Below are 21,885 nucleotides of genomic sequence, written 5' to 3' on the forward strand. Positions count from 1 at the left end.
ATAAACATGTGATTGATCGCCGAGTCTCTTTACAGGTTGCCTAGTCAGCATCAGCAAAAGCATTCAAACATAATTCTGCAGAAGCTGAATACATCAAGCCTTGGCCTGGATTATTCTTGAGATAGCACATAACCTTATGAGCCGCTTGTAAGTGTACATCAGTCGGAGCAGACAGAAACTGACTGAGTTGATGTGCAGCAAACGTGATATTTGGCCTTGTTATAGTGAGATATAAGAGTCGCCCAATCAGTTCACGTCTTCACGATAAAGAGTGGGATTAGGAAGAAGAGAAACCCAAGTCTTTCCTGAGATGAAGGGAAGGGTCCATTGGAACAGAGGTAGGCTTACATCCAAGGAGACCAGAATCTTTTATCAAGTTGAGTGTGTACTTTCTCTGGCAAACTGAAATGCCAACATATGATCGAGCTATCTCCAGTCCAAGAAAGAAACGAGCTGGACCAAGGTCTTTGATCTTGAACTCTGAATGGAGAAGAGCTTGTAACTCTGTCACTGCTGCCTCATTATCACTAGCAATCAGGATATCATTAACATACACTAGTACCGCAACAAAAGAAGTTGCAGTCTTTTTCACAAACAGCGTGTTATCAGCCGGAGAATGTAGTTGGCGCCTAAAAGAACTGAAGAGAAGCGCTTATACCACTGACGCGACGCCTACTTCAAGCCATAAATCGATTTCTTCAGACGACAAACAGGATTTGGAGACAACTCAACACCTGAAGGAGGAGTATAGCCTTGAGAAAGACACATATATATCTCCTCATCAAGCTCACCATGCAAAAATCCATTAGAAACGTCCATCTGCGTGAGACTCCAGTCCTTGATAGCCGCTAAACCAAGCAACAGTTTCAAACTCGTGAGTTTGGCCACCGGAGAAAATATGTCCATATAATCAATCCCTTCTTGTTGTGTGAAACCCTGAGCCACTAAAGACCCTTTATACCTCTCAATCGTCCCATCAGCGTTGTACTTAATGGTGAAAACCCATTTACAACCCACAACATTCTTCCCTTCTGGTAACACAACAATTTCCCATGTACCATTTTGCTCCATAGCCACAAGTTCCACATTCACAGCCCCCTTCCACTTATCTGATGTCATGGCCTGTTTAAAGTTCTTCGGTTCTATTTCCATAGAATAAGCTATAACAGAGGACTGGAAAACCGGGTTAAGCCGATCATAAGAGATTACAGATAATATGGGATAAGGTGTTTTGAAAGAAGCGGTGATATACCATGGATTTGATCCATTTTCATCCATGGTATATAAGTATTTTACTATCTATATATTATATATTCTATCCTATTAGGTATGTTTTCAGGTTCAAGAGTATCTTGGAGTAAAGTGATGATTATGGAGCATTTAGAAGCTTAAAAGAGATTTCATATGAGCTGACCATTAGAGGTCGATACGAAGAAGAAGCAATCGTTCGACGCACATCCAGTGCCGTCGATCGATACAGAAGAGAAGCCTTGACGATTGAAGATTATGATCGATCGATGTACATCCTGTACCATCGATCAATGTCGAGACGCAAGATGCGCGACTTGGTTCCAGCCGAGTTTAAACCCAAGGCTTCATCAAATTACAAGATTACTTCTGACGGGTTTTTAACCTAATAGTAATATAATTGCCTAAGTGTTAGGAGGCAAGAGAGATTTTTGGCCACCATTGTATTCTCATTTTTCAGCAGAGAGTTTTAGGAGAGAAAATCATAGCGAGATTTGTGATTGGAACTCCATTGATTCATCCATTCTATTCTATGCAGTTTTTATCTATATTTTGTGTCATGAATTGCTTAGCTATGTCTGAGTAGTTAACTTGTTAGATTCAGGGTTCAAATAGGTTAGAGGGACTATCCCCAACTATAGATTTGCTAGGTTGTGACATTCATTGATTGATTGTTCATTAATGCTTGTTTTAGCCTTGCTAACTAGAACATGAACCTAGGAATTAGCATGAGTCAAGCATCCTTGACCATCATGTCCTAAATCTAATCTGTCATGCTAGGACTGCTAGAGAGATGCTAACCGCTGATCTAGGAGACTAGTGAGCATTATCAACCTGCGCCTAGGGCTTAGCTAGAAGCATCGATCGATATTGTCTTCTGACAATCGATCGATATTGTGAAAGGTGTATCGATCGATGTCCCTCTAGGATCATCGATCGACACTTTCTTATGATCAAAAGACGACAGTTGAGATCCAAGATCTAGTTAGTTAACCAGTGAAACATTGCCATCACTGATCACTGTGATTAAGGAGTTAAGCTCTAATATATCATGCATGCAACTGTTAGGCATATGTAGGATTATAATCTCCAACACCTGAATAGAAACCCTGCATCTAATATCTTCCAATAAGTTACACCCCCAATCATCTTGTTAGTCGAGCAATAGACTTGCTCAATTAGGATTGCTATTTACTTTTAAACCATAAAACAACAAACACTTAGAATTAATAATTTGACTAGATTTAATAGGTTCCCTAGCTCCTTGTGGATTTGATCCCTAAGTACTGCAACTGAACATCTTATTCGAGAGAGTAATTCACTCCTTAGGGTAATTTGAGTGGTATCAAGCGGGAAAATAATTTGTTGAAAAAGAGGATGGAGGTATAAGGAAATAACGATGAGAAGTATGATTATTTGGTGAACGAGGTAAACAAACCAAAGTAGGTAAAAGAGAAGGGACAAGGGAACAATGATACTGAGACAAATAAATAGGAGCTCTAGTCGTTCGTTTTGGCCTAGAGACATCAGAAAGATCAGTACCAGAATCCTCTTGAACATTACTCACAGGTTCTACAACAGTTTGAGTGCGTGTTCTAGGAAAATAATTAGATGGCAAAGACGCATTTTCATCAAAACGAACATGCATAGTTTCCACAAAATGTAAAGGAGCAGACATTGGTAAAATTGTATTTGGAAACATATCAACAGAAGCAGAGAGTAAATCACTTGTTTTGAAAGGAAATACTTTTTCTTTAAAAACAATATTTCGTGAAATCAAAACCGAATGAGATTCCAAATCTAACAGTTTGTAACCTTTAAATCCAGATGGATATCCAAAAAAACACAAGGAATGGCTCGAGGACTAAACTTATTTCTATCTTTGTTATTAGTAGAAGTAAAACACAAGCAGCCAAATGATCTAAGTAGTGTATAATTTGGAAGTTTACCTAACAATTTCTCAAGTGGTTATTTGTTATCGAAAAGTGGGGAAGGCATCCTATTAATCAAGAAAATGGCAGTCATTATGCAATCACTCCAATAAGCAAGAGGAACATTAGATCGAAAAAGTAAAGCTCGAGCAACATTAAGAAGATGCTGATGTTTTCTCTCAACCACAGAGTTCTGTTGAGGAGTATACGCACAAGAGAAGTAATGGATCATACCTAAGTCTTTAAGAAGATCAGTGGAAGCTAACTCTGGTGCATTATCGAAACGAACAGCTTTAACTTTGGCATTATATTGAGTTGAAACATGCTTAAGAAATAAAGGAAATACAATAGAAACTTCACCTTTATTCTTTAACATGTAAATCCAAGTGATTCGTGTACAATCGTCTACCAAAGTAAGAAAATACTTGTACCCTTCAACAGACTCGACACTAAAAGGACCCTAAACATCCATATGAATCAAATCAAAAGGATGAGAAGCAAGATTATTATGAGACACATAAGCCAAACGGCGTTGCTTTGCTAAAGGACAAACTTGACAAGGAAAAGAACCAGACTCTATATTTTTGTAAGACGGTAAAGAAGTAGAAATATTTTTAAAAACACTTGAAGACGGATGTCCCAAACGTTGATGCCACACAGAACTATCAGTTGAGATTGAGCCACAGAACACAGTCTTGTCAGAAACAGCACACGGTGAATCAAGTATGTATAGATTGTTGTAAAGGCTACCCTTCCCAATCATCAAGCCCCGAGAAAGTTCCTGAATCAAGCAACCATTTGGAAAGAAATGAGCAGCACAAACTAGAGAACGTATTAGACTACTCACACTTATCAAGTTGAATTGAAAATCAGGTACTAACAAAACATCATACAAGATCAAAGAATCTGTAATCTTAATTGTGCCAGTGTGTGTTATCGGAACAAACCTACCATTAGGAAGAGTAATTGTGACAGAGGAAACTGGTACAAAGCTATCAAACATCCCTAAGTCAGAACAAACATGACTAGAAGCTCCACTATCAATGATCCAAGCATCTTTAGGAAGAAAAGATTGTAAAGTTGAAATGCAATGATGTTTGTAATGAAGGGTATTATTTTCAAAAGTAAGGTTGATAGAAGGAAATGAAATTATACCAGAAGAACACTGAGGATCCATGACACCATGTTATGTGATAGTTGCACACGGGAGAGGAGCAAATGAGGAAGGAACTTGAGGCTCTGAAACTCGTACATGAGCATTGAACTGCGTCATCAAACTCTGAATCTGTTGTGGAGTAAAGCTTTGCAAATTCAAGTTCATTCCTCCACTGGTCAAATGAGGAGAGACTAGTGGAAGTTGTGAGATGAACCGTGAATCTGTATCAGTACATATTATCGCTACAACATTAGTCAAAGTAGCTAGCTGTGCTGAATCTTGTGAAGTGGGTTTAGCCAGAGTCTGTGATGCACGAGACTGAGACTGGTTCTTGTTCTGAGAATGCGGTGCTCCATAAGTCTTGTAACCAGGCGGATAGCCATGAAGTTTAAAGCACTTCTGAACGGTGTGGCCAGTCTTCCCACAATGAGTGCAAATTTGTTTCTGATAAGCATGTCCTGCATAGTAAGCTGCAACATAAGCATGATCAACAACCACAGAAGAAGGATTCACAGTCTGGAAAGCCACATTATCAACCGCAGTGACATGAAGAATATAACGTTGTCGCTCATCTTGAGTTACAATGTTGAAAGCTTCTTCAATTGTTGGAATCAGCTTGAGCATAAGGATATGACGTCTCGTCTGCTCATAGGACTCATTCAAACCCATCAGAAACTTTGTTACTCGGCTCCTGTGCTGTAACTTCTCCCACAAAGATGCCGCATCACACTCACACTTCCCACACGTACAAACTGGAAGCTCCACAAAGTTACGATGTTCCTCCCAGAGAGTTACCAATTCAATATAGTACGCAGATACATCCACAGAGCCTTGCTTAATCTTACTCAACCTCTGTTCAATATCATAAACCCGAGGAGCATCATCCTGCTTGAATCGAGATATGAGATTGTTCAAGATCCCTTCTGCAGTATAAATAAACAACAAGCTCTGCCCTATCTTCTTGGATACCGAATTCATCAACCAAGTAGCCACAATATCGTTGCAACGAGACCAAGCTCCATAGTCACGATGTGAGAGAGAAGGCTTAGGAATTGTATCGTCAATGAAGCCTAGCTTGTTGCGCACATTCAACGCCATCTTGACAGATCGTTTCCAAGAATGAAAATCAGAAGCTGTCGTCAGTCGATCGGTAACAAGAACCAATCCAGGATGATCATTATCATGGAGATAATAGGGATTCTCATAATGATCAGACGAAGTACGGAAAGAATCAGAGGAAGGGGGAATCAAAGGTGATTGAGAAGACGCCATAGATCGATCGAAGAATCTTGAAACCACCAATCGTACGAAGACAAACAAATCTATCGAATCAATCACAGAAGTGATGAATTGAAGAAATCAATCACGAACAAGCAACAAACCAGTATCCCAAAGCAAATCTCACTTATCGCAAGAACGACGAAGTAAAAGAATCGCGAAAGAAAGAGCAGAGGAATACTCATGGAAATGAAGAAAACGAAGCTTAGAGAACGAAGCAGAAGAAGAGTATCATTGCTCTGATACCATATTGAACTCAGAATCAAAGATGATGAAGATGGAGATTCGAGCTTCGAGATCGCATTGAGAGAGTGAAGAAGATGAGAAAAGTTTGTTATTATTGTTAGTCAACATGTACATTTGGTTCTCATATATATATGAATCCGGTTAAGCTAAAGGAGATTTAACCGAACATAACAATTAAGTAAACCGGGATTTCATACTAATATGTATATATATTTAAAAGCTAAAACCATCATTTTAATCGATTTAACTCCAACATATAAAAATCAAAAAGACGCTTACATAAGATTTTGATCAACGCAAGCTATAAATCTTTTGTTTCGAAAGATATGATCCATGTAATGCTTCCTTACCAAATCAATAAAAAGTGAAAAACATCATGAAAGACAAGTTTTTATTGTTTGAAAGTGATGAGTCTTTTCACTCTACGTACACCAGCATCACATCTATGAAAAAGGAACAATAGAAAAAAACTTGTGAAGAAAATAAGTCTGTGTTTTCACAACATCTGTACTATCTGAGTTCATGCTTTCCATCTACGTTATCTAAGTTCGTACTTTCCATTGCCAAAATCTGATCGACCAGCATGTTGTTTGTGGGATTCCACGCTTAACTTGGCGGCACGATTTGAAGCATCCACACATGATAGACTCAGAAGTATATATGTTTCATGGGTGCAATATTTGGAGTTCTTCCAAATAGCTCAAGCATAGTTCACCATCAAATTTCAACTCAGACAAGAGCAAGTGCCAGACCAATACTATTAGAACACCCTTATTGATTTAATATCTTAAGTGAGGTTCTAAAGTACAAAAAAATAATATTTTAACAAAGTTTAGTTACGGAATTAATTTTTAATTTTTAGAAAAAGCTCAACTTGAAAAATGTCATTATAGTTTCTAGAGTTTTTTAGGAGTTATTTTCAAGATACTTTTATTTTTAATTTTCTAATTTTTTTTTATTTTTTATTTTTCTTAATTGTTTAGATACTCATTAAGTTTCTATCAAAACTTGACGATTATAGTCTTTTAGCATTTTCCATTCCAAAAAATACTAGCTAAACTTCTTCAAACCGGAGCTATGAGAGATTTTTTTCCATCATTCCCTGCTTTGCCGGAGTGACAACTTCCATTAAACCCTCCTTCTTGAGGACTCTTTTCTTGGCTCCTAGCCAATAACCGTCAATTTCTTTACTATTCGTCAATTTCTTTACTATTTGATGTCTTATGTAATGGTTCGTCTGGGATCGGAAGGTACAACAATACTCATCCCAGTAAGAAATGAGGTTTTGGAGCGGTCAACATCACAATATACGGTGACTACTCATGTTAGAAAACTTAAAGAACGGTGGCACCTTTAATCACTCTTTAGACTTGTTATCAAGCTTGTTTAAGTTTATGTCTCTATTTTTATTGCCTTGTATTGAAAGTCTTCATTAAGATCGCTCATTTATACTTTCTGATGTTGATTTATCTTTGTAATCGGTTCAAATTATGAATGAAATGTAGTGTTTCAAAAAACAATCTAGTGAAGAAAGTCAGTCTGAGTCTGACCTAAACATCTTCTACAAACAAAGGCTGACTGTTTTTCTTTACTTTGAACCATCGCATTTAACAACTAGTATGATTTTAAGCTAGTATAATAGCCTATTTAATCTATCTATACTATTATTTGTAGAGTGATTTTTCTCATTCGAGTTCTCACGTTAAAAGTTAGAATGATTAATATTGTTTATATCTTTAATACACGCACATTAAATCCTACTTTTAAACTTCTATATAAACGATCACTTCGATCAATTGTAACACAACCCTCCCTTCTTCTTCTTATAACACATTCTCTCCTGATATTTATCATATATCAGTATTATTTCCTTTCTGCGGGTATAAAATTTCGCCATTATTTAAATTTCTTGATACTATAATATTATAAGTTATTTTATAACACGTTATCAGCACGATCACTCTGCGATTCGGTAAAATTTATATGTATCATATTTACTCTGCTATAATGGTCGGTATACTGCCTATATTATTATTAATTATTTTATAATGGTTGTTTTAATTATTATTATTTATCTATATTAATGTGGACGGTATGTCACCTCGTTAATAAACATTGATTTCTAACTACACTATAATTATTGGCTTGGCTGTGCCGCTGCATAATCTATTTAATGTTATAATTTTTCTATTACCATAATGTTTATTATATTATGGTTATTATATAAATGTTTGGTCACATATATAAAATATTATGAGATTTACGGAATTTGGTTGACTGATTATTACAGTATTTTCAGATTGATTTTCGGTTAATACGATTTAATCCCAACGGTCACAAAGAAAAATTTCAAAATTTTTACTCTTTTTCCAAACGGCTATGAACAGTGTTTTCATCTATAAATATACTCACTCTTCACTCATTTACTTCATCCAAAATATTTCATCTTCTCTCAAATATTTTCAAATCGCTCCATTTCGGTTTTTCATTGCAAGAAAGATGATTCGCATATTTTTGGTTTTATGTGCAATTCTAATTTTTGCTTATATGTACGGTCTTTTTATTGGAGAATTTACTCCTGAAGAATTTACGCTTAATGTCGGTTTACTTTTCTATGCCCTGTTTCTCCTTGTAATTGCGTGTATTATTAATATAAATGGTTCATTTTAAAATTACAAAATTCTAATAAAAAATTATTTTGTGTGTTTAGAAATACAAATGGCAAACATCGAGAAACTTCAGTTCCCGGCTCTGAAAATAACTGGCAAAAATTACGTCGGATGGGTCACAAACGTGAAACCATATCTGGTAATGAAAAAGATAACCGAAACAATTGTAATCGGTAACAAATCGCCGCCCGAGCATATAGCCGAAGCGATAATCTTCCTGAAGAAGCACTTAGATGAGAATCTAACGCACGACTATGCAAGCGTCGAAGACCCAGCTGAACTGTGGCAAGCTTTAAAAGAAAGGTTTGATAACCAGAGACAAGTCAACCTCCCTCACGCTCTAGAAGAGTGGAAAAACCTGAGGTTCCAAGATTTTCAAAAGGTTGAGGAATACAATTCCGCTGTCCTGAGGATAGTTTCACTCCTGAAATATTGTGGTAACTCTGTCTCTGAGGCCGAAATGATGAATAAAACGTACAACACTTTCCACAAACAACTTCACTTCCTACCCGAAATTTACAGAAAATGCGGGTACACGAGATTTTCTGAATTGATGGTTGCGCTCATGTTGGCTGAAAAGAACAATGAGCTCCTGATCAAAAACCACAATTCCCGACCTACGGGAGCCAAAGCATTTCCTGAAGTGAATGCTGCGGCGGTAGAAAATTCGGAAAGGAGAACCAGACCAACCGAGGTCGTGGTCGCCGTTTCAACAACAAACGTGGAAAAACTTGCAATCCAAAATGGAAGGGATCTAACAAGTGGGTTAGATTCGAACAAATTTCTAAGGGTAAAGAAACTCAAGAGGATACCACCCAGAAGAGTGAGACAGTGTGTTACAGATGTGGCTGTAAAGGACATTGGTCCCGTACCTGTCGTACTCCTCCACATCTCTGTAAGTTATATCAAGAGTCCACGAAAGGCAAAGCTAAAGAAGTGAACCTCACTGAAAACTTTGAAGGGACATCGTACCTCGATGCCTCCGACTTCGCAAATGAGCTGGACTAGATTACTCATGAAGAGAGACAAAATGCTTATAATAAGACTATTGAATAGTTTTCAGTATTGTCATGTATAATTATTACATTTTATGTTTTAAACGAATAATAATGTTTTAACGTCACCTTAATGTATAATTATTGTGTGTTTCCTTAAATGATTATTATATGAATAAATTTTATGTTTTTTTTATTAATATTTATGACAATTTCAGAAATGGATCAAAATGCTAATGGAGCAAAATCCAAGAAACGGATTCGTGAAATATGGATACCAGATAGTGGAACAATGCACACTATTCTGAGCCAAAAGAGATATTTCTCTGATATAAAACCGACAAGAATTGTCGTCAATACAATATCAGGTCCTGCAGACGTGATTGAAAGAACTGGTAAAGCAAACTTTACGTTGCCGAATTGAACAAAATTTTCCATAAATAATGCTCTATATTCTCCGAGTTGTAAAAGGAATTTTGTTGAGTTTTAAAGACATATATTTTCACGGATATGATACTCAGTCTGCAACTGAGGATGAAAAGAAATACATGTATGTAACTTCTGAGCAATGTGGCAGAAAATACATATTGGAAAAGTTTCCAGAACTTCCTTCGGGACTACATCATACTTATATCGATGAGATCGAATCAAATCTTGTAGTAAAACGAAACCTAGAAGAGTTCACATTATGGCATGATCGCTTCGGCCACCTAGGCACTACAATGATGCGTAAAATCATAGAAAGTTCACATGACCATTCACTGAAAACACTACAAGAAAATAATTATATTGTGACAATTTTTTGGTCGTAATGAACACAATTTCGTAACAATATAATTATTGTGACAGAATTGTGACAGGTTATGAACGGTTACAATAAGGACGTCACAAATTTTCATCGTAACAAAAAACGTCATAATTTGTGACAAAATTATTTTGTCAGTAGCAGTGACGAAAATTAAAATAACAATACCGTTACAATTATTGACGAAAACATCGTCTAAAAATGGTCTCCTTTTGTGACGATAAGAATGTCCCAGTTCCGTAGCTGATTACAACGAAAGTTTAGTAACATACTTTCACAAATAGAGACTACAAGGTCATCACCAATCCATTACACTCACATCCATCAAATTATTTGACTATTAAAATTTTTAGTTCTGTCAATTGGTTATTACTAAACTCCAGTCACATTTTTGTCTTAAACAGCTACTATTTCTCGTCTATAAACTGTTATTATTTTGTACTGAAGTATGGTCACAGCTCACTTATATTCTTAGCCTTCCCTGTTAGCTAAATAAGCACTAATAGTGAAAATAGTTTAGAGTTTCACAACATTTTAGCTATTTTTTATTATTATGAAAGTTTTCAGAAATATACACTACAAGAAAAATACGTTTTAATAGCAGACCAGGATAGCATTTTTTCGCTTTCTGCTATGCTTGATATATCCGTTAGTTTTAGATAGCGTTTGTATTTTTGGAAACGCTATGATTGAGCGGCATCAATCGAAACGCTATGATAGAATACATTTAATAGCACATAAAATAATAAACGCTATAATAGCGTACTTTTTGAATCCCTAAATCCTAAACAAACTCCTGAACCCTATACTCTAAAAAGCAAAAGTTAAACACTAATACACTAATAGTCTTTATAATATTTTAGAACTTAAACTCCAAATCTTAAATATAAAATTATCAACTTAAATATTTTAAAATTAAACACCAAACCTATATACATTAAATCCAATATCATGCATAATCTCTAAATCTAAAATCCTAAACTTCATATTTGATAGTTCTAAAATTTTAATAGTAAAACATACACGTTAAAACCAAAAGAAATTTATTATATGTAACTTCCAAACATACAAACTTTAATTCCTCAATTAAAATTTATACCCTAATTCCTAACATCAAACATATATAAACCATACATCCACTAGATATAATTTTCAAATCTAAAATTTTAAAATTGTAAAAATTCTAAATATTTTTTTGTCAACATTAAAATTTTTAAATCTAATCTTTAAATTTAGGAATTTTTAAAAAAAAATCTAAAATAAATGTAGAAACAGTTTTAATTGTCTTTTAATGGCCTTTGATTGATTCTAATCTAAGAGCTAAAATTAATATTTTATCTATTTTTAACCTTATTTCTTATTGGTTAATTTTTTTTGACAAGGATCACATTTTTTAGCCTAAAATCATTCTCTCTCTTTCTTTACTCCCAATAGATCTGAGATCTACTATTCTTCTATCCTTTTTTTTTCTACGTTCTCATTCTCTGTTTTCTTCTTCTTCTTCTACGATTTTTAATTTGTCTCTGTACATTCACTGAAACAACAAAGTAGATCTGATTTTTATTTGAGTTTGGGTCCAAGAAGTGAAGAAAAATATTGGAGAGGAGGACCGACGCCTCTGTTCAATAGCCATGGAAACTCTGTACGCTTCCTCTCAAGCTCCGTGGAGAAGAAGACCAGGAAGACGGCGAGCAAGCTCCGTGGAGAAGAAGACCACGAAGACGGCGAGCGACTATGAAGGTGGCTGGATGCAACGACGAGTACGCCTCATCTCTGAAGCTTGACTCTCAAATCCCACAGCGAAAAAGAAGAATCAAGGCGGATGTGAAGAGCATAGAAGAGACAACGACGAAGGTGGTGGTGGGGCTGGTGAGGACTGGAAGATGAAGAATACCACGTAGGTGGTGCCATGGTGGTGTGCGGCGGCGTACAAGATGAAGAAGACGACATATGGTAGTTAATTAGGAATTAGGTTTAAGCTTGGTTTAGGGTTTTGGTTTATTTGGTTTGGTTTTAGTACTTTTTTATCTAATTAGATTTTTTTTTTTTTGTAAAACAATTAACTGTAAATAAATTTAAATAATAAAGAAATCTTAAATATATAAATCAATTTTAATTTTTAATTTTGTTTTTATTTTAAAATAATTAAAATAAAAATAATTATCAAATTACCAAATTTAATGTTAATAATAGCAAAAAAAATATGCTATTAAAGAATATTTAATTACATACCAAAAAACGGCTATAATATATAACAATAAGATAGCACTTCAAAAAACAGCTATCTAATGTGTCTGACCTATTATCACGGACGATGATCAGCGCTTCATAAACCGCTATCGTATTGTTAGATAGCGTCTTTCGTCCGCTATTAAAACACATTTTTCTCGTAGTGATATAATCGACATACATAGAAACTTACAACATAATACAATAGATTAATCATCATAAATATTAACAAAAAAGACTAAAATCATAGCAGAAAAAAAAAACAAACTAAACGAAGAAGGAGATCCCAAAAGCAGATGAAAACAACTGTAGAGATTCATCAAAGCATGTCTTGTTATCTCCATAGTTCCCTTGTCAATAGAAATTGTTGTGTCTTACAAGATCCCGATTAATTAACCGACGTATTACGGAGCTCTTATTGTCATCATCACCATCTCCAAAAGCCGCATCTACAGTTGACAAACAAACAAAATAGAAAAGGATGAATAACCAAAGAAAGTTAGCATATGAAAAGAAAAATCCAAAAGTATGAAATCGTTTTGAGTTCAGAACAATAAGCCATTTAAATAATTGACTGCGAAAATATAAACCTAGAACAGAAGATTAGCCACATGTGATGTACTCTTTGAAATCATGAAAAGTTATTAAAAAATGAGGGACGGCTTTAATTTTGCCTGAGAAGAGTTTTTAGGGTAAAACTAAAAGAGAGGATATTGGACTTCCCATTGAAGTGTAGGAGGAGTTAGTGCTTTATTTATTTACTAGTTTTCTTATATAAATTTTAGTTTAAATTAATCTATTGTATTACTTTTTAAATATATATAATACATATTTATCGCTTTTTGCAAATATAATTATAAGATGAAGTTTAAAGTATTAGAGTGCAAACACTAATAACAATGAAAATAGATATTTTATGACTTAAAATTCATACGTTGTTAATTTATATATCTAAAATAATTAAACACTGAATTATTGTTTTTTTTTAGTTTTATTAATGCTTTAGATGTAATTTTCAATTAATTTTATTTTCCTATTAAACTAAGAAAGGAAAGACATATTTTCTCAATTCCAAAAAATTGTGATATTTTTATTGTTTAGAATTATTTATTTCAATAAAACTAAATATTTTTATTGGTTCGAGAAATATTTGTGTATATAGATTGTAATTTTTCTTGTTGTCACTATTTTGTTGTGAAGAGAACAAAATGATTTAATAGATACTAAAAGTTAAATGTTTGAAATAAATGTATGATATTTTAATTTTTTTATTTTAATACAAAGAATAATAATCTATTTGAAAAAAGAAAATTTATTTTTAAAAATGTAATAATGTTTTTTTTTCTTTTTGAGCTTTTCTATATTTCGTTTTACCATATTTTAGAAGATAAATATCTTCATGATTTTAGCTCCAAAATTTTATTTCCAACTTATTAGTGATTTTTATGGCAAGATGTGTTATATTAAAAAATAGTGATCTGTAGATTTAGGAAAAAAAATATTATATGTATTATAACAAACTTGATGGTCAACAACCATTATATGAATTTTTATTTAAAATAATTGGTATTTTTTAGTAATGGTCAACAATGGTCACTGGCTACCATTTGATAAGAAAGAAATTTATGAGTCTACGATCTTATACAATCCAATGATCCATGGACCTTTTTCAATCCAATATTTTCACAGCAAGGTTTCCTGCCCCATTTATTTTGGCTTCTTAGTGACATTAATCATAAATCATATATATAGGTATGCTGCTAGTAGAAAACATAGCGAGAGTGCTTTGAATCAGGTAGTGTGTGCATTATCTATAGATCATATTTTTTAACAGGTCACTTGCATGCAAAAAGACATATAAATCAAAATGTAACGCAAAGCGGTAAACATTTATAACTGAAGCAGTAAATAATGGTTGTCGAGGCACTTAATAATGGCATCGATTGCTGGAGAATTTCGTCAACTGCTTTTTCCTTCTTTGATGGTATTCTAACAATCATGCTTTCTATCTCTAACACCCACAATATATGTTGCGTCAAGATTGGAATCACCCACATCAGAAGTTGTCCAAACTCTATTGCTCCTTGACGTACTCATGGAGGAGATAATATTTTTTATTCTCTTCTTCAGCTGTTACTACATCAGCAAGAGCTTCCCAATCATCCCCACACCGTTATCATCATCATATGAATTTCCCGTTTAAGTTCCCACGTCAGAAGTTGTCCAAACTCTACTGCTACTCATGATGCACCTCCATTTGAGCTATTAGAAGTTTGCTCCACAAAGCTCTCATGATGAAATTTCCCACCATTGTCATCCTCTTTTCTACAGACTTTTAAATTCTTAACTGGGTATCCCTCTCTTCTGGCTTTTCACTGCAATTAACACTCCTCTCCTTGTTCGGCACGGTACGATAATAAGGATATCAAACCCAGAATCAATATATACGAAAACCATTTTAAAAGCAACAGCCTAAGTAGACAAACACACAATCAAAATCATTATAAGTCCTGAACAATCTGAAGAGCATGAAAGAATGAAGATAAACTGAAATATATTTCAGCTGATAGAAAAATAACCATAAAAGGCATATTGGAGTTTCAGCCACTAAATCCAACATATAACATTCGCTTTACCTAATATTTAAGGGAATGGAAAGCAAAAATCTAGCAGACATGCAAAGATAAGCAATGCATAATTACCTTCAGACTCAAGAATCTGGCCTGGACTCTCTTTTTATGTTTAGCTTCCACTTGCATTTTCATAGCACCACCCTCACTCCATTAGGAGCTATGATATCCCCTGGCTACACAACAGTTATTGTACTTAATAGACAAGCAAGGGAATGTAGCAAAAGAGTCAAAACAGAAAATGATTCATTTATCTCATAAAAAAGGCACTGAAGACCCCATGTTTTCCTGCAAGAATGATTCTTTCTCAAAATCATCACACACTTTTGTAATATTCAATACATAAACTGCATTCACCAGCTTCATTTGACAAACTCTTATCCAATAAAAGCTAAAGTCAAACTCAGACTCAGCAATGACTAAAAGAACCAAAAAGCTTCTTTTATTTTGTTACATTTTTTTTTGTAACAAAAGAACATGGCATCATAGAACCCTAGTTTTCTATTCCAAACTACGCTCAATTTAAGGAGACAAATAAAAACTATAGCCAGAAGCATAGAAAACAAACTTATTTTGTTACATTTTTTTGTAACACAAGAACATGGAATCATAGAACCCTAGTTTTCTATTCCAAACTAAGCTCAATTTAAGGCGACAAATAAAAACTATAGCCAGAAGCATAGAAAACAAACCACAGTCTTTTCATTCAGCAAATCTCGTTCCTCAAACGTCGTGTCAAGCATAATCTTCCCAAGTTCACTTCCATAATTGGTACTAAACTAACTGTACAGCAGCTTAGATCGGATTCTCAATGCTCTGAGACAGCAGATGTGGATTGACAATCTGCAAACAAAATCCATATCAACGAAAAACTCAGCATTTATTTCAATTAAGATAAAGAAACTAAGGAACTGAAGATAATAAGCTTTAAGTAGATAACAAATTCGATGTGGATGTTGACGTCATCGTTTGTAATAGAAGTCTGGTTACCAATTGGAATACACAAAGCATGCTCAAATAGAAGAGTATGGATGAAGAGAGCTGATGAGGACGAACCTGTTCTTCAATAAGTAGCAGCCCTACGCCTCCCCTTCCGAACCGTCGATGCGCTTGCTTTTTCGTCAACAACGGCGACGAAATCTTTAAAGAATCAAATCGGGGAGGTATCAATCTAATACTTAAGTTCCATACGAATCAAAATATGGAACTTTCGTCAGCCGGCAGACGCTCGAAACTCCAAAGCAAAAGGACGAACAAACCAATGTCAATTCTAGGCCTGAAATGTAAATAAAAGCCCAAACGAAACTATAGTTAGTTATGGTGACACGTAGCAGCAGACGCCCTATGGAGAGAAGAAACTCAACTTTATTGTATAAGATATATGGTGTATTAGTTGAAATATTAGGGTATTAGATGACGATGGCAACAACCCAATTTAAAATCCTCTTTTACCGGGATTCTTGATTCTCCTATTAATTTTGATAATAATTTGGTCTGTTTTGGCTTTCTTTCCTCTTTCTTTAACTAATTAGATTTTCTTTTTAAATCTACGTAGATATTCATTCTAATAAGTGAAAACTGATTCCTTCAATAAAAAACATTATGATAATATAATTCTCGAACAAATATAACTCTTTAGCTTAATATCAATAGTTTTAGTCACTTGATTGCCACTTTTATTCATAACTTCTAGGTTGTTCATACTTATCATTTAATTAAATATACATATATATATAACATGAGCAATGAATATTCTCTTTTCAAGTCAACACTAATTGAACAATAATTTGTAGTGTTAGTTGCACATCAGCATAAACTGAATTATCACTTTCACGTTACATGGTAGTGAAACCCAAATTTTTGGTTAAGAAATTCTATTCCTCTCTTACATGTATCATGATTGAGTCACCCACACTATACATTACATATTTTATGTTTATTATTAATCCAATAAAAAGACTAAACTCTATATCTTATAAAGAATATAGTTTGATGAAGAACTCATGTATATGTAGTTAAGATTTTTAATTTCTGTTATAAAAAATCTAACCCATGAAAACTATTTATAACCACAAACCCAACTCGAACACACATTCAGTGTTGAGAATTGTAAGCACTTCGATACACCATGCCTTCACAATTTTGGGGCCCTAGAATTGTCAGCCTATGGCAAATTTCTTTTTTGAGTACACTATACTCGATCACTTCAATTGTATGCCTATGGAAAATGCCTTTCTGAATACACTATAATCACGATTCACGATTATGCTAAAACTTTTGTAGTTTAAGAAACTTGTAAGATACTTAAGATATTTTTAGTCATACTTATTAAAAAAATCCAGTTATAATTTTATACCAATTCGTCACAATTATTTAGTCTTTTTGTCACAGTATGAGACTAACTATTCCATCACAACACCGTCACAAAGACAACCGTAAATATAGTCACAAATATGTCACGGCTAATACATTGTTTATTATCGTCACTCTTAGGTAACTAATTGTGACAAAAATGGATTACTACTTAGAACGTCATAATATTGTGACAAAACAGCTACGCCTTTGTGACATAAAAAACTTAGTCACCTATCGTCTCCAAAATGTCACAGATTTGTGACAAATATTTTTTTTGTCACAAAGTTTCGTAACAATAACTGTATTTTTTTTGTAGTGAAATCCAGGAAATTTTTCAAGGGAATAAAATGACATGTGTTGTATGTTCTCTAGAAAAATTGATCGTAAGGCCATCGCTAACCAAAATCGATAAAGAATCACCAAAGTTCCTTGAAAAAATTCAAGGCGATATATGTGGACCTATACACCCACCTTGTGGACCATTCCACTATTTTATGGTATTAATTGACGCATCCAGTCACACGTTTGTCTATTATCATCTCGAAATGTGGCATTTGCGAGATTTCTAACTCAGATAATCAAACTGCGAGCACAATTTCCTGATTATACTATTAAAAGAGTTAGACTAGACAACGCTGGTGAATTCACATCCCAAGCATTCAATGACTATTGTATGGTAACGGGAATTGAAGTTGAACATTCTGTTGCTCATGTTCATACGCAAAATGGTTTGGCTGAATCTTTAATTAAGCGTCTACAATTGATTGCAAGACCATTGATCATGAGATCAAAACTTCCAACTTCTGTATGGGGACATGCTATTTTGCATGCAGAAGCACTCATTCGGATCAGACCGAGTGCATACCATAAGTATTCCCCACTACAGTTAGCGTTTAGTTGAGAACCAAACATTTTCCACTTTAGAATCTTTGGTTGTGCGGTATATGTGCCTGTAGCACCACCACAACGTACAAAGATGAGACCACAAAGAAGATTGGAAATATATGTTGGTTGTGATTCTCCATCAATTATATGATATCTAGAATCACAGACTGGTGACGTCTTTACGGCACGTTTTGCCGATTGTCACTTTGATGAGAAAGTATTCCCAGTTCTAGGGGGAGAAAACAAAAATGTAGAAAATGATATCAAATGGAGTGTACCTTCGTTACTATATCTTGATCCTCCTACTAAAGAGTCTGAACTAAAAGTTCGACGAATCATGCATTTACAGAGTATAGCTAATTAGCTACCTGATGCATTTGCGGATACAAAGACGGTAACTAAATCTCATATACTAGCAGTGAATGCTCCTGCTTGTATCAAAATATTAAATGAGCAAGGAAAAGCAGACGATACACGAGAGTCTAAAACACGTTTGAAGCGTGGCAGACCTGCTGGTTCTAAGAATAAAAATCCTAGAAAACAAAAGGATGTCGAGATAAATGACACACCCAAAATAGCAGAAAGTATTTTGGAAGAAACAAATAATGAGGATACTGAGAAAGTTGAGCATCATGAGTCGGAAAATAATCATGAAATTTCTATCAACTACATCCATAATAAGAAGACATGGAATAGAAATGAACAGGAAGATGTTGATGATGCTTTCTCATATATTGTGTCAAGTGAAATAAATGAAGAAATCGATGATCCAGAGCCAAAATCTGTCTATGAATGTCAAAAGAGACATGATTGAAAACAATGGAAAGATGCAATACAAGCCGAACTTGATTCACTTAATAAACGAGAAGTATTTGGATCTATTACACTCACACCCTCAGATGTAAGACCAGTTGGGTACAAATGAGTTTTCGTTCGAAAGCGAAATGAGAAAAATGAGGTTACGAGATACAAAGCTCGTCTAGTGGCTCAAGGTTTTTCTCAAAGAACTGGAATTGATTATGAGGAAACGTATTCTCCTGTTATGGATGCAATCACATTTAGATTTCTGATGAGTCTAGCAGCTGATAAAAATCTCGAGATGCGTCTCATGGATGTTGTTACAACCTATCTATATGGATCATTAGATACTGATATCACATGAAAGTTCCTGATGGATTTAAAATGCCAGAAGCATTAAGTTCCAAACCTAAAGAGTTATGTGCAATAAAATTGCAAAGATCATTATATGGGTTAAAGCAATCTGGACGTATGTGGTATAATCGTCTCAATGATCATTTAACAAAAGAAGGATATGTGAATGATCCTATATGCCCATGTGTTTTCATCAAGAAAACAATATCCGGATTTGTAATAAGCTCGGTATATGTTGATGATCATAACATTATCGGAACTCAAAAGGAAATACAAAAGGCATCAGACTATCTCAAATGAGAATTTGAGAAGAAAGATCTTGGACATACACAGTATTATCTTGGTCTACAAATAGATCATTCACAAAATGGTATATTTGTGCATCAATCCACATACACTAAAAGAGTGTTGAAACGATTTAACATGGATAAATCAACTCCTCTTAGCACTCCGATGGTCGTTAGGTCATTTAATATTGAAAGTGATCCATTTCGACCACCTGAGGAGAAAGAAGAGATACTTGGTCCGGAAGTACCATTCGCTGTAAATATTTTGGCAAGATTCAGCTCATCTCCAACTCGAAGACATTGGAATGGGATTAAACATGTTTTTCGTTATCTCCAAGGGACCATTGATTTAGTCTTGTTTTATCCTAAAAGTTCAAAAGGTCAAATGGTTGGTTTTGCAGATACATGATATCTTTCAGATCCACACAAAGCCCGATCGCAAACATGATACGCTTTCACGATCGGAGGCACTGCTATATCTTGGCGTTCTCAGAAACAAACGCTCGTGGCTACTTCTTCAAATCATGCTGAAATCATCGCACTCCATGAAGCAAGTAGAGAATGTGTATGGCTAAGATCAATAAGCTGACACATCTGTTCAAGCAGTGGGATTGACGAAAATATAAAGCTAACTATTCTATATATGAAGATAATGCAGCATTTGTTGCTCAAACAAAGGAAGGATATATCAAAAGCGATAGAACGAAGCATATTCATCCAAAGTTCTTCTCATACACTCAAGAGCTCGTGAAGAAGAAAGAGATTAAAGTAAGATATGTCCGATCATGCGACAATGCAGCCGACCTCTTCACAAAATCACTTCCTACTTCGGTATTCAGAAAACATGTTCATAAAATTGGAATGCGTCATCAGAAGGATCTATGACTGTTTATTCAAGGGGAAGCTTACGTAGTTGTACTCTTTTTACCTTACTATGGTTTTTCCATTGGGTTTTTCCTGGAAAGGTTTTTAACGAGGCAACAAAGACGTTAAGCAAGAGACGATAGTGACACCGGTCTCCAAGGGGGAGTGTTATAAACGTGAAGAATGAATGTCAAGAATACACGCACCGAAAATTGACATTTTTGTGTGTACATATATTTTGTGGAGCCCGCGTCACTATGCAGACACAGTAAATCCTACTTTTTAAATATAAACGATCGTTTCGATCAATTGTAACACATCCATCACTTCTTCTTCTTATAACACATTATCTCCTGATATTTATCATATATTAGTATTATTTCCTTTCTGCATGTATAAAGTTTTATCCTTATTTAAATTTCTTGATACTATAAAATTATAAGTTATTTTATAACACAATTTAATTTGTAGGCTATGTTAATAACCGTTTGTGGTGTAGTTGGTTAGATACTGCACGATTGAACCCGCTTATATCGGGTTCGAGTCCCTTTAGTGACACCTTGAAACTTTTTTGACCTCATACATTTTTCTTTTTGGGTTCGCTACTGCATATACGAACGAAACATCATAAATCATAAGTGACAAGAACAATTTTAAATGGCTATAAGAGTATCTCCAACAGCCCTTTATCAATTTATTTTTTGAAGAGTTTTGCACTCTAACAGTTCTTTATCCCTTTATATTTTAAAGGGGTGAACAGTTCACCTTAAAATATAAAGAGTCACTATTCACTTTTCATTTTATTCTTTACAATTATATGTCTCACAATTACATGATAACTTTTTATATATCATATTTTAGTACTTATCATTATAGTTTTTTTAAAACTATTTCAATTAAAATACATTATTAACATTTTTATACTATCTATAGTTATATTTGACTGCATATTATTATATTTTTTTCAAAAATATTTTCTCTTAATATCAAATAGTATGTTTTATTGATTTTTAAAAGTTTAATGATTATATTTAATTATTATACTATTGATGACTAAAATGTAATATATTAAAAATTAAAGAAAATAAATAAAGGACTACTGTTGAAGAACTATCTCTTTATCCTTTTATTTTTAGTGAGTCTCTTCTTTAAAAT

At 34.2% G+C, this 21,885-nt stretch overlaps 1 long non-coding RNA gene across 1 annotated transcript; it reads right to left on the minus strand.

Moving 5' to 3' along the window:
- Positions 1-14,339: 14,339 nt before the first annotated feature.
- Positions 14,340-16,490, minus strand: LOC106440608. Its single transcript, XR_001287736.3, has 3 exons — positions 16,244-16,490; positions 15,880-16,030; positions 14,340-15,363 (listed from the first exon to the last, which is right to left on the minus strand). It is a non-coding gene; the product is annotated as an uncharacterized LOC106440608 (long non-coding RNA).
- Between the last annotated feature and the right edge of the window lie 5,395 nt (positions 16,491-21,885).

Source organism: Brassica napus, chromosome C5 (assembly GCF_020379485.1).
Source record: "Brassica napus cultivar Da-Ae chromosome C5, Da-Ae, whole genome shotgun sequence".
Taxonomy (NCBI): Eukaryota; Viridiplantae; Streptophyta; class Magnoliopsida; order Brassicales; family Brassicaceae; genus Brassica; species Brassica napus.